Source organism: Ailuropoda melanoleuca, chromosome X (genome assembly GCF_002007445.2).
Source record: "Ailuropoda melanoleuca isolate Jingjing chromosome X, ASM200744v2, whole genome shotgun sequence".
Classification (NCBI taxonomy): Eukaryota; Metazoa; Chordata; class Mammalia; order Carnivora; family Ursidae; genus Ailuropoda; species Ailuropoda melanoleuca.
This window is the reverse complement of record NC_048238.1, coordinates 46,123,911-46,141,303: the sequence shown is the minus strand read 5'-3', so window position 1 is coordinate 46,141,303 and position 17,393 is coordinate 46,123,911.

Below are 17,393 nucleotides of genomic sequence, written 5' to 3'. Positions count from 1 at the left end.
GGATACATTTTATCCATTTTTGTTGCCTGATTACTGTTGCAAGGACTTCTAGTACTATGTTGAATAATAATGACGAGAGTGGGCATCCTTGTCGTGTTCCTGATCTTAAGGGAAAGGCTTCCAGCTTTTCCAGAATGAGAATGATATTCTCTGTAGGTTTTTCATGGATGATTTTTATGAAATTGAGGAGTGTGCCCTCTATCCCTACACTCTGAAGTGTTTTAATCAGGAATGGATCCATATTTTGTCAAATGCTTTTTCTGCATCTATTGAGACAATCATATGATTCTTGACTCTTTTCTTGTTGATATGATGTCTCACACAGATGGATTTGAAATGTTTAACCACCCTTGCATCCCAGGGATGAATCCCACTTGGTCATGATGGATAATCCTTTTAATGTACTGTTGGTTCCTATTAGCTAGGATCTTCTTGTGAATTTTGGCGTCCATATTCATCAGGGATATCAGTCTGTAACTCTCCTTTTGGCTGGGGTCTTTGCCTGGTTTGGGGATCAAGGTAATATTGACCTTATAGAATGAGTTTGGTAGTTTTCCTTCTGTTTCTATTTTTTGAAATAGCTTTAGGAGAATACGTATTATTTCTTCTTTGAATGTTTGGCAGAATTCCCCGGGGCTTCCATAAGGCCCTGGAGTTTTGTTTTTTTGAAGGTTTTTAATCAGTGCTTCAATCTCTTCATAATTAATTGGTCGGTTTAAAAAATCAATTTCTTCCTGCTTCATTCTTGGTAGTTTATAGGTTTTCAGGATGGCATCCATCTCTTCCAGGTTGCTTAATTTTTTGGCATAAAGCTGGTGATAAAAGTTTCTAATGATCGTTCCTATTTCATTGGTGTTGGTTGTGACCTCTCCCCTTTCATTCATAATTTTATTAATTTGGGTCCTTTCTCTATTCTTTTATATAAGTCTTGCCAGTGGCTTATCTATTTTATTTATTCTTTCAAAGAACCACCTTCTAGTTCTGTTAATCTGCTCTAATGTGCTTCTGGTTTCTAATTCATTGGTCTCTGCTCTAATCTTGTTCAACTCCTTTCTCATGCATGGATTAGGCCTCTTCTTCTGTTGCTGTTCCAGTTTCTTGAGGTGAGGATATAAAAACTCCATTTTAGATTTTTCTATTTTTTCGAGTGAGGCTTGGATCGCTATGTATTTTTCCCTTAGGACTGCCTTTGGAGTGTCCCATAGGTTTTGGACCATTGTGTTTTAATTCTTGTTGGTCTCCATAAATTGGTTAAATTCATTTTTGATTTCCTGGTTTATTGAATCATTCTTGAGCAGGATGGTTTTTAGTTTCCAAGTGTTTGAGTTTCTTCTAAATTTTTCTTTGTGATTGAGTTTCAGTTTGAAAGCATTGTCGTCTGAGAATATGCAGTGAATAATTTCAGTCTTTTGGTATTGGTTGAGACTCCTTTTGTGAGTCAGCACATGATGTGTTCTGGAGAATGTTCCATGTGCATTAGAAAAGAATTGGTTTTCTGTTGTTCTGGGGTGTAGTGTTCCTATATATATCCATGGGGCCCATCTGGTCTAGTATGGCATTCAAAGCTCTTGTTTCTTTGTTGATTTTCTGCTTTGGTGATCTCTCTGTTGCTGATAGTGGAGTGTTGAGGTTCCCTACTATTAATATATTTTTATCTACATGTCTCTTTATTCTGGTTAAGAGTTGGCTTGTGTATCTTGCTGCTCCCCTGATGGGGGCATAGATATTTATAATTGTCATATTCACTTGTTGGATACAACCTTTAAGAATAATATAGTGTCCTTCTGTTTCTCTAACTATAGTCTTTATTTTAAAATCCAATCTGTCTGATATAAGAATTGCTACCCCAGCTCTCTTTTGCAGTCCATTGGCATGAAAAATGGTTTTCCATCCCTTTACTTTCAGTCTCGGTGTATCTTCAGGTTCAAAATGAGTCTCTTGTAGACAGCAAAATGATGCATCATGGCTTTTTTATCCAATCTGCAACCCTTGGCATTTTATGGGAGCATTTAGGCCATTCACATTGAGAGTGATTATTGAGAGATATGATTTTAATGATGTCATGTTGCCTGTAAAGTCTTTGTTTGTATAGATTGCAACTTTCTGCTCTGTATCACTCTTGGGGCCTTTTACTTCTATAGAACCCCCTTCATATCTACTGTAGTGCTGGTTTCATGGTTACAAAATTGGTCAATGCCAAGCGATTCTGGAAGGTCTTTATTTCTCCATCAATTCTGAATGACAGCCTTGCTGGATAAAGGATCCTTGGCTGCATGTTTTTCTCTGAAAGAGCTTTAAAAATGCCCCTCCCCCAGCTCTTTCTCTCATTCAAGGTCTTTGTAGACAGGTCTGATGTCATCCTAATATTTTTGCCTTTGTATGTGAGAAATTTCCATGCCATAGCCGCTTTCAATACTGTATCCTTGGATCTAATATTTGCAAATTGCACTATTATGTGACGTGGCATAGGTTTGTCGTGGTTGAATTTGGGAGGGGTCCTCTCTGCCTCTTGGACACGAATGCTTCTTTCTTTTGCTAGATTGGGGAAGTTTTCAGCTACAATTTGTTCAAATATCTCTTCTAAACCTCTGTTTTTCTCCTCCCCCTCAGGGATGCCAATAATTCTGATATTGGAGCATTTCATTGAGTCAGTAATCTCCCATAACTGACATTCTTTAATTGGAAATTTTTGAGCCAAGTTTCTGTTTTAGCTTTCTCTTCTACCATCCCATCCTCCAATTCACTAATTCATTCTTCTGCCTCATTTACCCTGGCCGTCAGAGCATCTAGTTTTGACTGCATTTGATTCATAGCATTTTTAATTTCTGCCAGTTTCCCTCTCATTTCCGCCTTTAGCGATTCTTTGTACTCATTAATAGTTTTTTCAAGTCTAAACATCATCTTGACCATTGTTACTCTGAACTCCATTTCTGAAAATTTGGTTATGTCCATATCCATCAGTTCTGTGGCAGACTCTTTATCATTTCTTTGCTGGGGGGATTTCTCCTTGTTGTCATTCTGATGAGTAGAGGTTGTGGGGTTTTCCAGATCCCAAATTATTGACCAGGACCCAGGCAGTGTGCTCTTGTTTCATAGGGACCTTAAGGATGTGGGCTTCTTGATTTTTCAGCGTGTCCTCTGGGCAAGGGGCCTGATGTGCTGATATTCAGGTAACTCTCTTTGGGTACAGTCTCCCTGTCCCCTGTGAGGGGGGATGGAGATTGGCACAATGTGAGCTTATATTTCCAGGGTTTTGTTCTCTGGTGGCTTTCCCTGGCTGTTTTCTGTTACTCTTCTGAGAGTCAGAGCAACAGTGGCCCTATCCTAGCCTCTGTCTCAGAACAGAGAGATCGCAGTTCGCTGTCCACTGAGCTCTTCTGGCCTCTTTAACTCTGTTTCTGTTGGTGCTGCTAAAAACCCTCCAGCTGGCATCCCAGCCCTCCCTTCCAGGGCTGGCATGTCTTTGTCCTTTGTGTTTCTAACACCGCCAGCCGCCAGCAGCCCCCTCACACCCTCCCGAGATCCCTGTTTCAGTATGGTTTGCATGTACTCCAAAGCACAGGTTTTCAGTCTGGTCACGCACGGTCCTGAACTCCCTTTCTCAGTCCTGTTTCAGTGAGTGCACCGGAGCGCCAGTTTTCAGTTTGGTCGTGCATGCATTCCTAGGCTCACGGTCTCGGTCTGCTCTCTCGCGGGTGCTGCTCTGTGAGTCTGCCCGCTCCCCAGTGCAGGTGACTACAGCTTCCTGGCACTCTAGCGCAGAGGCTCCCACCCCCTTATGTTTCTCTGCTGATATCTCTGCACGATTCACAGCTCCCCACTTCCTACTTCAATACTCAGTGCTGGAGATGTTCATTTGCAGAGATCCAGATGTATCTTCCTGTGTCTCAGGCTGATTCCATGGATTTTCTGGATGATCTGGTACCTATCCAGCTCGCCTCAGCAGACCAGCTGAAGAAGGGACCCCTACTCCTCTGCCATCTTAACTCCTCCCCCTCCTCTCTGTTTTCATCTTATTTATTGTTCCTTCCCTTCCCCTATGTTCATCTGTTTTGTTTCTTAAATTTCACATATGAGTGAAATCATATGGTATTTGTCTTTCTCTGACTTATTTCTCTTAGCATAATATGCTCTAGTTCCATCCACGTCATTGCAGAAGGCAAGATTTCATTCTTTTTGATGGCTGAATAATAGTCCTCTGTATATATACATATATATATGACCTATTCTTTATACATTCATCTGTCGATTGACATCTGGGCTCTTTCCATAGCTTGGCTATTGTGGATATTGCTGCTATAAACATTGGGGTGTATGTGTACCTACAAATAACTGTTTGTATCCTTTGGATAAATACCTATTAGTAGAATTATTGGGTCAGAGGGTAGCTCTATTTGAACTTTTTGAGGAGCCTCCATCCTTTTTTCCAGAGTGGCTGCACCTGTTTATATTCCCACCAACAGTGTAAGAGGGTTCCCCTTTCTCCACACCCTCACCAACATCTATGGTTTCTTGAGTTATTAATTTTAGCTACTCTGACTGGTGTGAGGTGGTATCTTATTGTGGTTTTGGTTTGTATTTCCCCAATGCTGATTGATGTTCAGTAAATTTTCATGAGTCTGTTAGCCATCTGTATGTCTTCTTTGGAGAAATATCTGTTCCTATTTCTTGACTGGATGTTTTGTTTTTTGGGTATTGAGTTTCATAAGTTCTTCATGGATTTTGGATACTAACCCTTTATCTGATATGTCATTTGTGAATTTCTTCTCCTATTCTGTAGGTTGCCTTTTATTTTTCTTGTCTGTTTCCTTTGCCTTGCAAAAGATTTTTATCCTGGTGAAATCCCAATAGTTCATTTTCGTTTTTTTATCCCTTACCTCTGGAGACATGTCTAGGAAGAAGTTGCTACAGCCAAGGTCAAAAGGTTGCTGACATGTGCTCTGCTCTAGGATTTTGATGGATTCCTGTTTCACATTTAGGACTTTCATCCATTTTGAGTTTATTTTTATGTATGGTGTAAGATAGTGGTTCCATTTCATTCTTCTGCATGTGGCTGTCCAATTTTCCCAACACCATTTGTTGAAGAGACTGTCTTTTTTCCATTTGATATTCTTTCCTGCTTTGTTGAAGATTAGTTGACCGTAGAGTTGATGGTCCATTTCTGGGTTTTCTATTCTGTTCCACTGATCTATGTCTGTTTTCATGCCAGTATCATACTATCTTGATGATTAGTTTTGTAATACACCTTCAATTCCAGAATTGTGATGCCTCCAGCTTTGGTTTTGTTTTTCAACATTCCTGTGGGTATTTGGGATCTTTCCTTGTTCCATATAAATTTTTGGATTGTTTGTTTCAGCCCTGTGAAAAAATGCTGATGGTATTTTGATAGGGGTTGCACTGAATGTGTAGATTGCTTTGGGTAGCATAGAGATTTTTAACAATATTTGATCTTTTTTTTTTAAAATGATTTTTTATTATATTATGTTAGTCAGCATACATTACATCCCCGGATTACGATGTAAAGTTCGATGCTTCATTAGTTGCATATAACACCCAGTGCACCATGCAATACGTGCCCTCCTTACTACCCATCACCAGTCTATCCCAATCCCCCACCCCCCTCCCCTCTGAAGCCCTCAGTTTGTTTCTCTTCTAATCCATGAACATGGAATATTTTTCTATTACTTTGGGTCTTCCTCAAGTTCTTTCATAAATACTCTATAGTTTTCAGAGTACAGATTCTTTACCTCTTTGGGTAGGTTTATTCTTAGGTGTCTTATGATTTTTGGTTCAATTGCAAACAGGATTGATTCCTTGACCTCTCTTTCTTTCTTTTTTTTTGAGATTTTATTTATTTGAGAAAGAGAGATAGCACAGAGGGAGAGTGAGAAGGAGTAGCGAACTCTCAGCTGAACAGAGAGCTCGATGCGGGTCTTCATCCCAGTACCCTGGGAACAGTCGAAGACAGACACTTAACCAACTGAGCCACCCAGATGTCCCAACTTCTCTTTCTTCTATGTCACTTTTTATGTGCAAACTGAGGGCTTCAGAGGGGAGGGCCATGGGGGAATGGGATAGGCTGGTGATGGGTAGTAAGGAGGGCATGTATTGCATGGTGCACTGGGTGTTATATGCAATGAATGAATCATGGAACTTTACATCAAAAACCAGGGATGTACTGTATGGTGACTAACATAATATAATAAAAAATATTATAAAAAATAAAATAAAATAAACCTATTTGAAACCTTAAAAAATGCAACTGAATTCTGTGGGTTGATTTTATATCCTGTGACTTTGCTGAATTCCTGTTATGAGTTCTAGGAATTTTTTGATGGAGCCATTTGTTTTTTCTAAAGTTTATCACATCCTCTGTGAAGAATGAAAGACTTCTTCTTTTCTGATTTGGATGTCTTTTATTTCTTTTTGTTGTCTGATTGGTGAGGTTATGAATTCCAGTACTGCATGGAACAACGGTGGTGAGTGGACCTCCCTATTGTGTTCCTGACCTCAGTGGGAAAGCTCTCGGTTTTTTGTTTTTTTGTTTTCCCATTAAGAATGATATTCAGTATTGGTCTTTCTTATATGGTTTTTATGATGTAGAGGTATATCTCTCTTTCCCTACATGGTGGAGGTCTTTTATCAAGAAAGGATGCTGTATTTTGTCAAATGCTTTTTCTCCATCCATTGAAAGGGTCATACAGTTCTTGTATTTTCTTTAATTAATGTAGCATCTTATTGATTGATTTGTGGATGTTGAACCACCCCTGTAGTAAAGGAATAAATCAAAATTGGTCATGGTGAATAATCCTTTCAATGTACTGTTGGATCTTGTTGAGAATTTTTGCATCCATGTTCATCAGGAATATTGGTCTGAAATTCTCCTTTAGTGGTCTTGGTTTTGGGATCCAGATAATGCTGAACTCATGGAATGAGCTTGGAAGTTTTCCTTCCATGTCTATATTTTGGAACTGTTTCAGAAGAATAGGTATTAATTCTTCTTTAAATATTTGGTAGAATTCCCCAGGAAGCCATCTGGCCCTGGACTCTTGTTTGTTATGAGATTTTCGATTACTGATTTAAATTCTTTGCTGGATATGGATCTGTTCAGCATTTTTATTTCTTGCGATTTTGGTTTTGGTAGTTTATATGTTTCTAGGGATTTATCCATTTCTTCCAGATTGCCTAATTTTTTAGCATATAATTGCTCATAATATTCTCTTACAATTGTTGCTGTTTCTTCAGTGTTGGTTCTGATCTCTCCTCTTTCCTTCATTTTATTTATTTGGGCCCTTTTCCTTTTCCTTTGGATAAGTCTGGCTAGGGGTTTACCAATCTTATTAATTCTTTTAAAGAACCAACTCCTAGTTTCATTGATCTGTTCTACTGTTTATGTTTTGTTTTGTTTTCAGTATCTGATTTCTGCTCTAATCTTTTTTATTTCTCTTCTCCTGCAGGATTCATGCTTTATTTGCCATTTTCTTTTCCAGCTCCTTTAGATGTAAGATTAAGTTTTCTATTTGAGACTTTCCTTGCTTCTTAAGGAAGGTATGTATTGTTATGTTCTTCCCCCTTAAGACCACCTTTGCTGTATCCTGAAAGTTTTGAAATATGGTGTTTTCACTTTCATTTGCTTCCATGTATTTTTTAAAATTCTTTAATTTCCTGGTTGACCCATTCACTCTTTAGTAGGATATTCTTTAACCTCCATGTATTTGTGGTTCTTCCAAACATTTTCTTGTGCTTGACTTCAAGTTTCATAGCATTGTGATCTGAAAATATGCATGGTGTGTTAGTCACCATAACATAATAAAAATTATTATAAAAAATAAATGATCTTCTATGTTATATTTACATAAAAATAACATAAATTAAAAATAAATTTAAAAAATTAAAAAAATTTAAAAAAATAAAAATTGAATTTAAAATTAAAAAAATATGCATGGTGTTGTCTCAATTTTTTTGTACTGGTTCAGGTCTGGTTTGCAACCCAGTATATGATCTATTCTGGGGAATGTTCCATGTACACCAGAAAGAATGTGCATTCTGCTGCTTTAGGATGAAATTCTCTGACTACATCTGTGAAGTCCATCTGGTCCAGTGTGTCATTCAAAGCCCTTGTTTCCTTGTTGATCTTCTGCTTAGATGATCAGTCCATTGCTGTGAGTAGGGTCCTAAAGTTCCCTACTATTATTGTATTATTATCTATGAGTTCCTTTAAGTTTGTTATTAATTGTTTTCTATATTTGGCTGCTCCCAAGTTAGGGGCATAAATATTTACAATTGTTAGTTCTTCTTTTTGGATAAACCCCTTTATTATGATATAGTGTCCTTCTTCATCTCTTATTACAGTCTTTGGTTTAACACCTATTTTGTCCAGTATAAGGAAGGCTACTCCAGCTTTCTTTTGATATCCATTAGCATGTTAAATGGTTTTCCAACTCCACACTTTCTTTTTTTTTTAAGTTTTTATTTATTTATTTAACAGAGAGAGACAGCCAGTGAGAGAAGGAACACAAGCAGGGGGAGTGGGAGAGAAAGAAGCAGGCTCCCCACAGGAGAGCCTGATGTGGGGCTTGATCCCAGAACTCCAGGATCAGGCCCTGAGCAGAAGGCAGACGCTTAACAACTGAGCCACTCAGGCGCCTCATCCATCTCCTCACTTTCAATCTGGAGGTGCCTTTGGGTCTAAAACTAGTCTCTTGTAACCAGCATATCAATGAGTCTTTTTTTTTAATCCATTCTGATACCCTAGGTCTTTTGATTGTAGCATTTAGTCCATTTACATTCAGAGTAGTTTTTGAAAGATATAAATTTAGTGCCAAAGCATTACTTGTAAAGTCACGGTTCTTGTAGATTGTGTATGCTCCTTTCTGATCTTTGTTACTTTTCAACTCTCTCCACTCAAAGGATCCCGTTTAATGTTTCTTGCAGGGTTGGTTTAGTGTTCACAAATTCCTTTAGGTTTTTTTCCTTCTTGGAAACTCTTCATCTCTCCTATTCTGAACGGCATCCTTGCTAAATAGAGTATTCTTGGTTGCATATTTTCCTATTTAGCACTTTGAATAGCTCATGCCAGTCCTTTCTGGCCTGCCAGGTCTCTATGGACAGGTCTGCTGCCAGCCTTATGTGTCCATCCTTGTAGGTTAAAGACCGCTTGTCCTAAGCTGCTTTCAGGATTTTCTCTTTATGTTTGTAATTTGCAAGCTTAGCTATAATATGTCGAGGTGTTTATTTGTTTTTGTTGATTTGATGGGAATTCTCTGTGCCTCCTGGACTTGAATGCCTGTTTCCTTCCCCAGATTAGGGAAGTTCTCAGCTATAATTTGTTCAGATAAACCTTTTGCCCCTTGCTCCTGCTCCTCATCTTCTGGGACTCCTGTAATAATGATACTTCGCTTTATGGAATTGCTGAGTTTCCTCAGACTACCTTCATGATCTAATAGTTTTCTTTCTCTCTTCTTTTCAGTTTCCTTATTTTTCCTCAATTTATCTTCTATATCATTGCCTTGCTCTTCTGCCTCATTCGTCCTCATTTTTATGGCCTCTATTTAGGATTAAATATCGGCAATAGCATTTTTAATTTCACCCTGAGTAGATTTTTGTTCTTTTGTCTCTACAGTAAGGGATTCTCTAGAGTCTTCTATGCTTTCTTCAATCCCAACTAGTATGTTTATAATCATTGTTTTTTTTAATATTTTACTTACTTGTTTGAGATAGAGTGAGTGAGGGAGAGCACAAGCAAGGTGGAGGGCCAGAAGGAGAGAGGGAAACAGGTTCCCCACTGAGCAGGGAGCCCAACATGGGACTTGATCCCAGGACACCGAGATCATGACCCTAGCCAAAGGCAGATTCCTAACCTGATGAACAACCCAGGCACCCCCATTCTTTTAAATTCTAAATCAGATGTCTTAGTTGTATCTGTATTGATCAAATCTCTCCAGTATTACCTCTTGTTCTCTCTTTGGGGTGAATTTCTCCTCACCATTTTGTCCAGAGAAGAAAGGAAGAAAGGAAAAAAAAAAAAACAAACAGCAATAAGAACAACAAAAACTTCAGCACGTGATTCTGGTGTATACTGTGTGAACTCTGCTGCTGCATTTTTGCTGCTCTTTCCCACTGACCCATCCTCTATAGTTCCTCCTTGCTTGCAGTAGGGAGTGTTTGAACCTTTAACTAGGTGTGCTTTGGTTTGTTTGTTAAGATAAGCTTGCAAAAGAAAAAAATGAAAAAGAAAAAAAAAAGCCTGTCCAAGGGAAGAGAATAGGAAAATGAACAAAAATAGAAACAAACAAAAAACTCTAAGCCCGATTCTAAACAATAATAAAGACAGCAGGGAAAAAAAAGGTAAGGAAAGAAGAAAGGAGACAAAAAAAAAAAGAAACCTGATCCAAAAAATAAGAGAAGGAAACAAAGAAACCAACAAATGACAAAAAACTATAAGACTGATATGAAAAAAGAGAGAAAAGAAAAAATATATATATAAGGTAAAAAATAAAGATAAGAAATGGAAAAATTATAAATTTTAAAAATTAAGAGAAAAAAGTAATGCCGATCTTATTTCCCCCAGAAGCTGATATTTTGGAGCATTCTTTAATTAGTAGACTTGGTACATGCTAAGGGCCTGTTGTGGTCTTCTGCAAGAGAAGCCTACTGAGCTGGCTTAGAAGCTGTCTTGCTTGCCCTTTTATATATACCCCTGTCAGGTATAGGGAGGTGGGTTTTAGTGTCAGGACTCCAGCCTCCAGTGGAGGCACTGTGTTTCCCTCTGAAGTTTTTGCTAGGGGAGGGGGGGTTAGAGGAAGGGGTGGTTGAGGAGGAAGAATATGGAATCACCCTGCCCTCTTATCTCCAGGCAGAAGAACTCTTGGCTACTGCTATTTAGAAGGTCCTTACAAAAAAGCCTTATGTCCTGGGCTTTCATCAGTTCTCTGCCCTTAACCTGTCTTTCCCTGAGTTTTCACCATGACTGGTGCCACAGATCTCCTGTATTTTATCTCTGGCTGGGGGCTGGTATTCAAAACTCCAAGTTTTAAAGGGCCTGGCAATGTGCAGGAGGAGAAGGAGACCCTCATGGTGTTTCCAGCACCATCCTGTCCCAGAAAATCAGTCACAACAGCTTGCTAATGGAGGCTAGAGTTTACTGTAATGCTCAGTGAAAAGCTGGAACAAGGTTATAGCCATCTGCATGTGACTCAGTCTGCTACTTCTTTCTGTTCCAGAAAAGCAGTCACACAAAGGCTTGATCTATTGTGGTAATCAGCAAAAATCAGCAGCCAGAGTATCTGCCGTCTTCCCGTGTCTCTGCTCTCTGCCCAGTTCTATCTCAGAAAAGCAGCAGCTCAATGCACACACAAAGATTTCAGCCTATTGTAGCTCACACTGTAAAGTTGTTAAGAGGTTATTTGACCTCTGTGCACACTTCTATCCCTGCTGTTGAGTGGGGTCCCCAGTTGGCCTTTTATCCTTGGAGAGGCAAAATATGCTCTTCCAAATGTACTCCCAGAAGGGGAGCGATCTCTCCCAGTGAGACCCAGGGAATCTCTTCACTGTGATGTATTGTGCGTTCCCTACTCACTGAGCTCTCTCTTGCTCTCTCCCCTTTGCAACCCCATGGCTTTCCTCTCTCCCAGTTCATGGCTCCAAACTTACCATCTGCCACATTCTCTCCCTCCAACTGTGCAGATTTTTTTTCTTAATCTTCAGATTTTATTTCTAGTTGTTCAGAATAGTTGGATGTTGATCTACCTGGGTTCAAGGTACAAGGCACGTTCAGGGTTCCCGTACTACTCCACCATCTTAACTCCACCTCCTTTTGTAGCATTCTTAGCCACCTTTGGTATCAGGGTGAATCTGGCCTCATGAAATGAATTTGAGAGTGTTCACTTCTCTTCAATTTTTGGAAGAGTAGAGAAGGATTGACATCAATTCTTTAAATATTTGTTAGAACACACCAGTGAAATTACCTGGTCTGAAATTTTCCTTTTGGGGGAGTTTTTGGTTACTGATATAATCTCCTTTCTCATTATTGTTCTACTTATAGTTTCTATTTATTCACAATTCAGATTTGGTAACCCATATATTTCTAGAAATTCCTCCACTGCTAGGTTGTCCAGTTTGTTGTTGTGTAATTTTTATATTAATCTTTTATTATCTTTTGTATTCCTGTAATACCAATTGTAATATCCCCTCTTTTACTTATAAATTTATTTATTCATGTCCTCTCTCTTATTTCCTTTGTTAGTTTAGATAAAGATTTGTCAATTTTGTTTTTCTTTTCAAAGAACCAACTCAGCTTTGTTAATCTTCTTTATTGTGTTTTTCATTTTCTATTTTGCTTATATCTGCTCTAATCTTTATCATTTCTTTCCTTTTGCTAATTTTGGACCTGGTTTGTTTCTCTTTTTCTAGTTCCTTGAGGTGTATAATGTTAGGTTGTTTATTTGAGATCTTTCTGTTTTCTTGAGTTATGTGTTTATGGCTATAAACTTCCTTCTTAAAACTGTCTTCTCTGCATCCTGTAAGTTTTGGTATGTTGTGTTTCCATTTTTATTTGTCTCAATAGTTTTTAAATTTCCCTTTTGATTTCTGTTTTGGTCCATTGGTTGTTCAGCTTTGTGTTGTTTAATTTCTATGTATTTGTGAGTTTTGTTATCTCTCCTCTTGTTTATTTGTATCAGCAAATGTGTTTTTTGTTTTGTTTTGTTTTTTAATTGAGGGAATGCTTCTCTGGAATATCGTATCTTTAAGTCTGAACTACTACCAGTGTCAGACTTTAACCTTTCCCTTCTGCACTATTCATTTCCCCAAATATAAAACCGGAAAATCATACTCTAGTAGGATGGTTCAAATCTAGTTTATGGGCAAGAGTAGAAATACAGTAATGATCTTTGAGTGTGATAAACTTGCCACTTAGCAGCATAGTGTCATTCCTTGCACAGGATGTTTAAGTTCTCTGAACCTCAGCTATATATTCTGAAAAAAAAGGAAAAATAATTATTGCTTTTATGGTCCGGAGAGAGATGAGTTATAGGATCATGCATATAAACTTCCCACAATGTCTGGCACATATGTTCTACTCGATAAATTGCAGTGATTTTTATCATTGTTACTAATTTGGGTTTTATAATTTTGCGAATGGTACCTCAGAAAACACCAAAGTCAGGTAGTCTTAATCTGGCTCTAGGGAAGACGTGAACACTATTCATCTTCATCTATTCATCCTAACTTGTCCCATTTTTAACCTAGCCAAAGTACAACTCAAAGTTCCCATGGCTCTCACCAATCTGTTTCTCACAGCCCTCTCCTTTTCAGTAAATTGAATCTTCTTGCAATTGATCAGGTCAAAAACATTAGAGTCATCATTTTATCTCATATGTATTAAATACATCAGCAAATGTTATTGACTCTAACATTATAAAACAGAATATCCAAAATCCAACCATTTCTCTCTGCCATCCACATACTACCTGTGGCTACCACCATCTTTCCCCTGGTGTGTTGTAGTAACTTAACTGGACTCTTTCTTTATCCCTCAAAATTTATTCCTAATACATCATCCAGTGATCCTGTTATAACCTAGGTCCAATCATGTCAGTCCTCTGCTCAAAACTCTCTAATGACTTCCCATCTCGCTCAAACTGAAAGCCAAAGTCCTTACTTGGCATACAAGAAACTGCATGATTTGTCTTCTGTACCCTGTCTGACCCCATCTCCTACCACCTCACCTCATTTATTCTGGCTAAGCCACACGCACTTTGAACATACCATTTCCTCTGCTTGGAATCCTCTTCCCTGCAATATCAACATGGATCACTTTCTCCTTTCTTTTAGAAATTTGTTCAAATATCATCTCCCCAAACAGGACTATGTGAGATAGTAACACCCTCTCCAACATTCTCCATCCCTACTATACTCTATTGTTTTCTCTGACATAGTCTATATTGTTTGATGTTGGTTTCCCCTGACTAAAATTTAACTTCCATAAGGGACTTTTTCCCCACTAATCTGCAGTGCTGAATAAATGAATGAAAAATTTACTAAGTGCCTGGTATGTTATAAACACTGTATCAAGTACCAGGGCTATAGATAACACATGGACGCTAGCTTTGAGGTCACAAACTAAAGTAATTGAAGGTCCTCAAAGAAATAATATAAAAACACAACTCTTATTATATTGTATAATACAGATCTTCATCAGGTGCTGTGGTAGTTTAGAGGACAGAATTTTGCTGCATAATGGAACTTCATGACAAGAAAGTCTTCATCAGGAAGGTAATCCTAGAGCTAGAATACGAGGTGAATCTTGAAGGATGAATAAGAAAAGGATGTAAAATTTACAAAGTTCCATTCACTAGGGAGGAGCTCTGATAGACTGGAGGAGCTACCAATGCCTTTGAAAGTTACTCAAACTCTGCCCTTCAGGCACGGATTATGTACCTCCAGTCAGCACGTCTTCCACTTTGGATAAGGAAGAGAACAATGGAAAACATTAGAGTAAAACCCTTTTGCAAATCATGACATTTGGGTAAATTATCAGGACATCATTTCTCTAGAGATTTGGCAAAGAAATCTATTATGTATTTACTTTCAGAAAACCATTCTTGTACAAAAGAGACCATTTGCCACTTCTACCCCAATGACAGCCCCAAAAGATGAAAGAAGAAAATGCAGATGTTTTTTCATATTTGTCATAATATAAAGAAGTTTCCTTTAAATCAATCACACAGCATGTATCTGATTATTTCACAGCAACTTGTGAAGTTTTTGTACCCATCTACACAACAAAATGATACCCTCTGGTAATGTACCAAATGCGATGAAAATAGGTCAGTTATCTAAATCTGCATTTAGTCTAGGTTGTGAAGCTTTTATTAAACTGACAAATCAGACCAGAAATAGAGAGGAAAACAACTCAAAACTTAAATCTGTGCATAGTTGATGTGGAAACACAGCTAATGAGAGAATTGGATTTAGTGTTGTGTTGTGAAGTATTGTGAACTTCTCAAACACCCTTCATTGAACAAATGTGAAATGAGTAAGTTACGTGCAAGGCAGTGTAATGAGGGAAAAGATAAATAAATTACTAGTACAGTTTTTTTAATTATATTATGTTAGTCACCATACAGTACATTCCGGGTTTCTGATGTAAAGTTCGATGATTCATTAGTTGCGTATAAAACCCAGTGCACCATGCAATATGTGCCCTCCTTACTACCCATCACCAGCCTATCCCATTCCCTCACCCACTGGACTCTGAAGGCTTCGGTTTGTTTCTCAGAGTCCATGGTCTCTCATGCTTCATTCCCGCTTCTGATTACCCCCCCCTTTCATTATCCCTTTTTCCCCTAACAATCTTCCTAGTTCTTATGTTCCACAGATGAGAAACCATATGGTAAATGTCTTTCTCTGCTTGACTTATTTCACTTAGCATTATCTCCTCCAGTGCAGTCCATGTTGAAGCAAAAGTTGAGAACTAGTTCCTTCGGATAGCTGAGTACTATTCCATTGTATATATGGACCACAACTTCTTAGTCCAGTCATCTGTTGAAGGATATCTCGGCTCCTTCCACGATTTAGCTATTGTGGACAATGCTGCTATGAACATTGGGGTGACTATGGCCCTTCTCTTCACTATGTCTGTATCTTTGGGGCAAATACCCAGTAGTGCAATGGCTGGGTCATAAGGCAGCTCAATTTTTAATTTTCTAAGGGACCTCCACACTGTTTTTCAGAGTGGCTGTACCAACTTCCATTCCCACCAATGATGTAGGAGAGATCCACTTTCTCCACATCCTCTAGAGCAATTCTTGTTTCTTGCCTTGTCCACTTTTGCTGTTCTCACCGGCATAAGGTGGTATCTCATTGTGGTTTTGATTTGAATTTCCCTGATGGCTAATGATTTTGAACATTTTTTCATGTGTCTGTTAGCCATTTGTATGTCTTCATTGGCAAAGTGTTCATATCTTCTGCCCATTTTATGATTTGTTTGTTTTTTGCGTGAGTTTGAGAAGTTCTTTGTAGATCTTGGATACCAGTCTTTTAACTGTAGTATCGTTTGCAAATATCTTCTCCCATTCCGTGGGCTGCCTCTTAGTTTTTTTGACTGTTTCCTTGGCTGTGCAGAAGCTTTTTATCTTGAAAAAGTCCCAAACGTTCATTTTATCTTTTGTTTCTCTTGCTTTTGGAGATGTGTCATGAAAAAGGGTGCTTTGGCTGATGTCCTAGATGTTGCTGCCTATGTTCTCCTCCAGGATTTTGATGGATTCCTGTCTCACATAGAGGTCGTTCATCCATCTGGAGTTTATCTTTGTGTATGGTGTGAGAGAGTGGTCAAGTTTCATTCTTTTGCATGTAGCTGTCCAATTTTCCCAGCACCATTTATTGAAGAGACTGTCTTTTTTTCCAAAGGATGTTGTTTCCTGCTTTCTCAAAGATTATTTGCCCAAAGACCCGAGGGTCCATTTCTGGGTTCTCTATTCTGTTCCACTCGTCTATGTGTCTGATTTTGTGCCAGTACCATGCTGTCTTTGTGATCACAGCTTTGTAGTCCAGCGCAAAATCCGGCATTGTGGTGTCCCGAGCTTTGATTTTCCTTTTCAAAAATTCCTTGGCGATTCGAGGCCTTTTCTGATTCCATACAAATTTAAGAACTACTTGTTCCAGTTCTTTGAAAAATGTCATCGGTATTTTGATCGGGATAGCATTGAAAGTGTAGATTGCTCTAGGGAGCAAGGACATTTTAACTATGTTAATTCTTCCGATCCATGAGCATGGAATATTTTTCCATCTTTTTGTGTCTTCCTCAATGTCTTTCAAGAGTGATTTATAGTTTCTAGAATATAGATGCTTTGCGTCTCTGGTTAAGTTAATTCCAAGGGAACGTATGGTTTTTGGTGCTATTGTAAATGGGATGGATTCCCTAATTTCTCTTTCTTCAGTCTCATTATTCGTGTATAGAAATGCAACTGGACTAGAAGCTGGTTCTTTGAGAGAATCAATCAAATTGATAGACCACTGGCAAAACTTGTCCAAAAACAAAGAGAAAGGACTGAGATTATTAAAATTATGACTGAAAAGGGAGAGGTCACGACCAGCACCATTGAAATTGCAAGGATTATTAGAAACTTTTATCAACAGCTATATGCCAAAAAACTAAACAATCTGGAAGAGATGGAGGCCTTCNTAAACAATCTGGAAGAGATGGAGGCCTTCCTGGAAACCTATAAACTACCAAGACTGAAAAAGGAAGAAATAGATTTCTTAAATAGGCTAATTAACTATGAAGAAATTGAGTCAGTGATAAACAACCTTACAAATAATAAAACTCCAGGCCCGGATGGTTTTCCTGGGGAATTCTACCAAACATTCAAAGAAGAAATAATGCCTATTCT